Source organism: Anastrepha ludens, chromosome 5 (genome assembly GCF_028408465.1).
Source record: "Anastrepha ludens isolate Willacy chromosome 5, idAnaLude1.1, whole genome shotgun sequence".
In the NCBI taxonomy this organism is placed as follows: Eukaryota; Metazoa; Arthropoda; class Insecta; order Diptera; family Tephritidae; genus Anastrepha; species Anastrepha ludens.
The window spans coordinates 2,732,950-2,738,949 of NC_071501.1; positions in this window are offsets into that span (position 1 = coordinate 2,732,950).

Below are 6,000 nucleotides of genomic sequence, written 5' to 3' on the forward strand. Positions count from 1 at the left end.
TACAAGACACCTATGTGACATCACAATGGGCTATGGATGCTGAGTTTGTCCCATAGTGGACAACAACTAAATAAAACCTTTACAGCGTCAACCTACAGCAAGAAGTTCAAAAATATTGCAGCTAACAGTGCCAACTAACAAAAATCATTGGCCGACTCTACTGGTCGATTTAAGACATGTTGCCCACTGTAAGAAAAATCTAAAAATGCTTGTAGTGCAACTTCTAAAATTACCCTAAATTAATGACGTTGCCATATTCAAAAATAGACAGAACTTCGCGTGAAACCAGCATATAAATGCAGCCCAATTATTTGCAACTTTCATGGCACGTACTCTCAAGTGTTCTCAAGATTAGCAAACTGTTGAACTTTGGCCGTCTGCACACTTTGAACTTCACTTCAACATTCTGTCTTGCATTACGAGCATTCACAGTGCACCACTTGCATTTTCCACACAACTATTATTTAATTAAAAATCTTGCAACTGTCATTTATCAAATCAATTTTGCATAGTTTATTTAATTACAGCTGCAATGGCATGGCAAACTTAACCTCATTTAACAATTGCTTGACAGCCGCTATGCGCGCTCGTACCTATGCTCAATCCACGCTCGTCTCCAACCACAATGCAGCTCTCTCTGTGCCTGCACAAGTGTTGTGTGAAAAGAACTCTCTGCGCGCCGCTGCCCTTTCTCACCAGCTCAGCCAATACAAATTGCTTTACAAGTTGAATTTTGTGTAAACTTTATTTTGTTGGTTGACTCGTTGCATGACCACAAATATTGCACTTTGTCAAGGGGTGCGCTTCGAGGGCGAAGCTAAAGTTACTTAGTTATGCATTGATGTACACACACACATATGTATGTATGCACGCGAGAGAGTAGTAAATTTGTCAGCTGTAGTAAATTTGGTATAGAAGCGCATGAATGCCAAAATTGAGGGTCCTGCTAGCCATCTACGTTCCTTACCACTTCTTTGGAGAAATGTGCTAAATGACATCATGTCCTTACACATTTCGGAAATGGATTGCCTTGCCTTTACAAGAAACTATAGAATGCATGCACATTTATTACAAGAGTCCAACCACTGTTGACATCTTGGGGCAAGCAGAAATTCTGTGGCAATAGAAAAATGTGTTGTTGTAACTTACAAATATGCGTTGTTCGAAATTTGTCGGAGTGGGTTGGTAGATATGTAGGTATGCCTAGTATGCAGTTCCTGGTAGGATGGCTGAAGTACTCTTTTCGAAAGCAAAAGTATTTGTAGTGAAAGTGAGAAGCTGAACAAACTTTATGGTACGTTTGGCTGTTTTACACTAAATGACAATATAAAATACATTGAAAGGTGCTTAGAACAGTTTCAAAAGGTGGGAAGCGATTGTCTGGGAATTTCGGTAAAATATTTTTCATGCTCAACAAGATGTTTTAAATACTTGATTCATTCGAAAAAAAATCCTTTGTTGTGCTCTTAAGCATTTAATCTACTATTAGACACGAAGTAACACTTCAAGTGTTATTTTCATCAGTTCATAAGCTGAAGAAGAAATAAAGCATAATTTAGTAAGGAAACAATATTACATTTATGAAAATTCTTTATTTATTTATATAATATAAAGTCTAGAGTCAGAGCGCCTGGAGATTCGTTAGCTCGCCCATACGGTATGCATTCGCCCGAACGCCCCCTGCTTTGTTTGGCCTGATAGTGCAGCCGAGGTAGTAGGTGCTTTCAAAAAATTCTACCGGGCACTCGTAAAGTTCAGAGACTGAAGGGCATATTTCAGAAAAATGTTTTGCACAAGTTCGATTCTATTGATAGCTTGCTGACTGCATGGCCTCCAAATAAGAGCAGCTAAACACTAAATGAGACCTAATCAATGATGGCTAGAGTAACTTGACGGTATAAGGATCAAAGAACTTAGTGGCATTCCGTCTGAAGAAGCCAAACATGGAGACAGACATTGAAGTAATACAATTTATATGGTTATTAAAAGAAAATTTGTTATCAAATACAACACCGACCTTAATCTCACAAATGCACTGAAGGACACAAGTCGAGATATTGTAATTAGTAAGCACAATGTTAGATATTTTCGAGCATGAAAGCAGTTGTTCAAGTTCAGGGAAAGACATGATTTTTGGCATTTGGCACCATGACATTCGGTTTGAAGATTAATTAAATAATCAAAGCGATTTTTAAGCGACTTCAAACTTACACTTTATTATACTAGAATTGCGCTATAAAATTGCATACCTAGAAGTGTATGTACATATGTACGTACGTAAAGGTTCTTGTTAAGATATTCAAAATTTTGTTCCGTTTTTGAGAAGTTTGTACAGAGTTCAGAGCTTGGATTTAAAAGGTGTTTTAATTAAAGTTTTACAAAAAACTAACGAAAAAATAACATAGAAATGTCATGTCATTTTTCACTATAATTATTAAGAGCCGCATTTTCATTAAAAATAGTAAAACCTTTCCGAGGATGCCCTTTTGTCAAATTATCTACGATTTTTATTTAAAGGTCGCTTGCCTATCAATGCGCACTTAATTTACTGTTTCCCTGAAATCGTGGATTTTTATTTACACCTCGAACTTTAAGAGTATTGGAAAACTCATTTCCGAAGATAATTTCCCAGAAGTTTAGCTACATTGTTAACGGGTCGTAAAATGTTTAAACCCACCGCAGCCATTCACTGGCTGTTTATTTCCCTTTGTGTGGTTACTGCCGATCTGCGAAAAGCAATACCAACACCAAACAAATTTATTAATATCATTATCGATTGACACGACAAAAATCATAAACAAGATTAATACACAATTCAATGCAAATGAAGCCAAGACGAATACTCGTACACAAGTAATAAAATAACTGAATGCCTGGTGGCAGGCAAGCCGAATGAATGAATTCAGTAAATGAATGTCTCATCAAAATTTCCAGGCACGTCGACATGGTACTGTGGTTTTCTGCCTATTTTACAACCTCAAATAAAATTGAGACGGAATGGACACAGGGGAGATGGAGTAGGGCCATGGGGACACCGAAAGTCAGTTGCACTCAATTAGAGTAGAAATCAGTTGCGGCGAGAATACTGTGGAGTCGGCGAAGGCAGCTCAATGGCTCAATGGGCAGTCAGCCCAAAAAGTAGTTATGCCATATTTTATGTAGACAAATAATAAATAAATCATTTTGCAAATATTTCTGGTGGTATGGATGCGGAAAAATATAGATTTTCGCTCACAGATATGGAAGAATTAGTTGTTTATGCATCGGACAAACGGGCCCGAAGAACGGGAAATTGAACAGGTGAAATGTGCGGGTTTTTTATTGTATTGCTAAAAGGAAATACTGCAAATTTAAGTCAGAAGTGGTAAATGGTAAAAAACCTAAGCAGTAAATGGGAAAAAATAGCATGGAAAGTGTAAAGATATGAAAGGACAAAAAAGAAGCAGTTGTGTGAATTGATTTTCAAAAGAGGAACAGAAAGGAACAGTAAAAAAATGAAATATCAGATATAAATTGGAAAAATATATATGTAAATGCAGAAAAGCACACTAATCGGGGTGAAAGTGAGTTTCTTTGAATTTTCTGGCAATTGCATTGAAATGCACTCGGATTTAATTACAGAATTTACCAAAATCTTGTTGAATTTTTTATTTGCGATTTTTCAACGATAATTTCGAGCTATTTCATTTTGATATGTGTGTGTTTAACTCTAAATTATAATACTATACCCGTTTTTTATAATTTATGTACATATATACTGAACGAATTATTCAGTGACCGACAAAAGTCTACATACACCCCCCATTTCCACTGGATTGAAAGTTCAAGAACTTTACTGTAAAATGTGTTTACACAGTTTTATTAGAAAGCTTTTTCTAATCGTTTTAAACTTAAAAAAATCCATACATAAACATAAAATAGCAAAGCTATGGCAAAAAAACCTAAAACCAACGTTGACACAAGTCTACATACAGTACACAAATGTACAGTGTGAAAAACTTCACTTAAGGGGGGTAGGGTTAATTCCACTAAAAATATGCACTTATTTATGAATTTTTTTTGGAAAGATGATTCATGTAAATTTATTTATCCAATTAGTATACTGTAAACTCATATTTCAAAAATATTTTCAAAAATTTTCACAAGAAAATATACAAAATTGAGCCGTTGACAGCAGATCTACGCAGACGTCCTGAAAAAAAGCAATTTGCCGCGGACAGTTTTTCTCAGCATTGGATCATCTGAAATCAAAAAATCAAAGAGTTTTCATTAGGTAATCAATTGTCCGAGGTAACCCTGTCGAGTTTTTATTAAAAAAAATTTTTTTTTTCAATTTTTTTTAACATTTGAAGTAGAAGTGCGATTTTTAGACCATAGATCGCATAATATTGTTTATTGTAAAATAAATAAAAATTGAAAAAAAAACCTCACAGGGTTACCTCGGTAATTATGTAGAAAAAGTGTGTACAAAATTTCAGGAAGATCGGTCGAGTAGATTCAGAGAAAAAGTGTCCACCGACTTGAAAAACGTCGTTTTCCAGAAAATCGATTTAAAGTTCGACCATAGCTGGTAGCCGAGTCGGAGCGGCCAACGGTTATAATGCTCTAACTTTGTGAGTTTTGCACCGATTGACCTAAAATTTGGACACAACATTCTTGAGATTATGTACATTCATTTTCTCAAATAAACCAAAATCGATTTTTTTTTACCCTATGTTGTTCAATAATATGCAAATCTGGGCTTGGCGGGGTGTATTTAATTGCCTTGGAGCATGGTAAAGCAGCCAATACTTCACAATGTGCGCTGTGTGCTTTGGATCGTTATCCTGTTGAAAGACCCAACCTGGACTAAGCTCCAAATCATCCACCAATGATTTCAGATTGACTTCCAATAGTGATTTGTATTTATAACGATTCATATTATTTTCAATAAATACTAATCTTCCAACTCCAGATGCAGAAACAGCTCCCCAAACCATTATATTGCCGGCACCATGCTTCACTGTGGATGCCACATTCTTCGGACTCAGTGCAGTATTTTTTTCCTCCACACTTTTGCTCTTCCATCGCTGCCGAATATATTAAACTTCGACTCATCTGTAAACAAAACTTTTTGCCAAAATCTATCCCCTTTTCCCTATGTGCTTTGGCAAACTCTGTTTTTTTCAGAAATTAGAGGCTTTTTTCGTGGTGTTCTCATAGTAGAGCCGTTTTTGTTCAGAGCTCTTTGAATTGTTCTTGGATGAACACACTTGTAGGATGAGCTTGCTATATCCTCGGCCAATTTCGGAGCAGAAACTTTTGGATTTTTGTTCACTTCTTTTAGAATCAAGCTGACGTCTCTGAGAGATAGTTTGCTCGGGCGGCCACTGCGCGGCTTATTTTCGGTGGAACCGATTTAAGTTTAAGATTTTTGAAATTTCGCCAAATGATTTTTTTCTTTCCTATGCTGAATAACTAAATTTCTAACGTCAACTGATATTTCTTTTCGAGGAGCCGTTGTAGATGCTTAAGTATTCAAATTGCAACTTAAATTAATATTAGCAAAGCAACGAACATAAGAAAAGGAAAGAAATAGACAAAGGGTATTTTACCGTTATCACAACATAGGATATCAGAGTACAAGCTAGGAAATAGCATAACTGTGTTGTTTTATGTTAAAGAATGGATTTGTTTTAGTTAAGTCGATTAGAAAAAGATTTCAAATGAAACTGCATAAACACATTTCTTAGCCAAGAGTTTGTACTTTGTAAACAACGAAAGGGAGGGGTGTATGTAGACTTCTGTCGGCCACTGTATGTATTTGTGAATATGAAATTTGTGTCACTCTGAAATATCAAGACTATTTGCTCTATGCTGTCGATTTTTTAAATGAAATAGGATTTTGTGAAAATTTGCATGTATTTTAAATAAGCAATAAAAAAATAAATAAATTTCACTTAGTATAAAATTTTTGATTACATTCATTGTTCTTCACGATATGACCACTTTAACGCAATC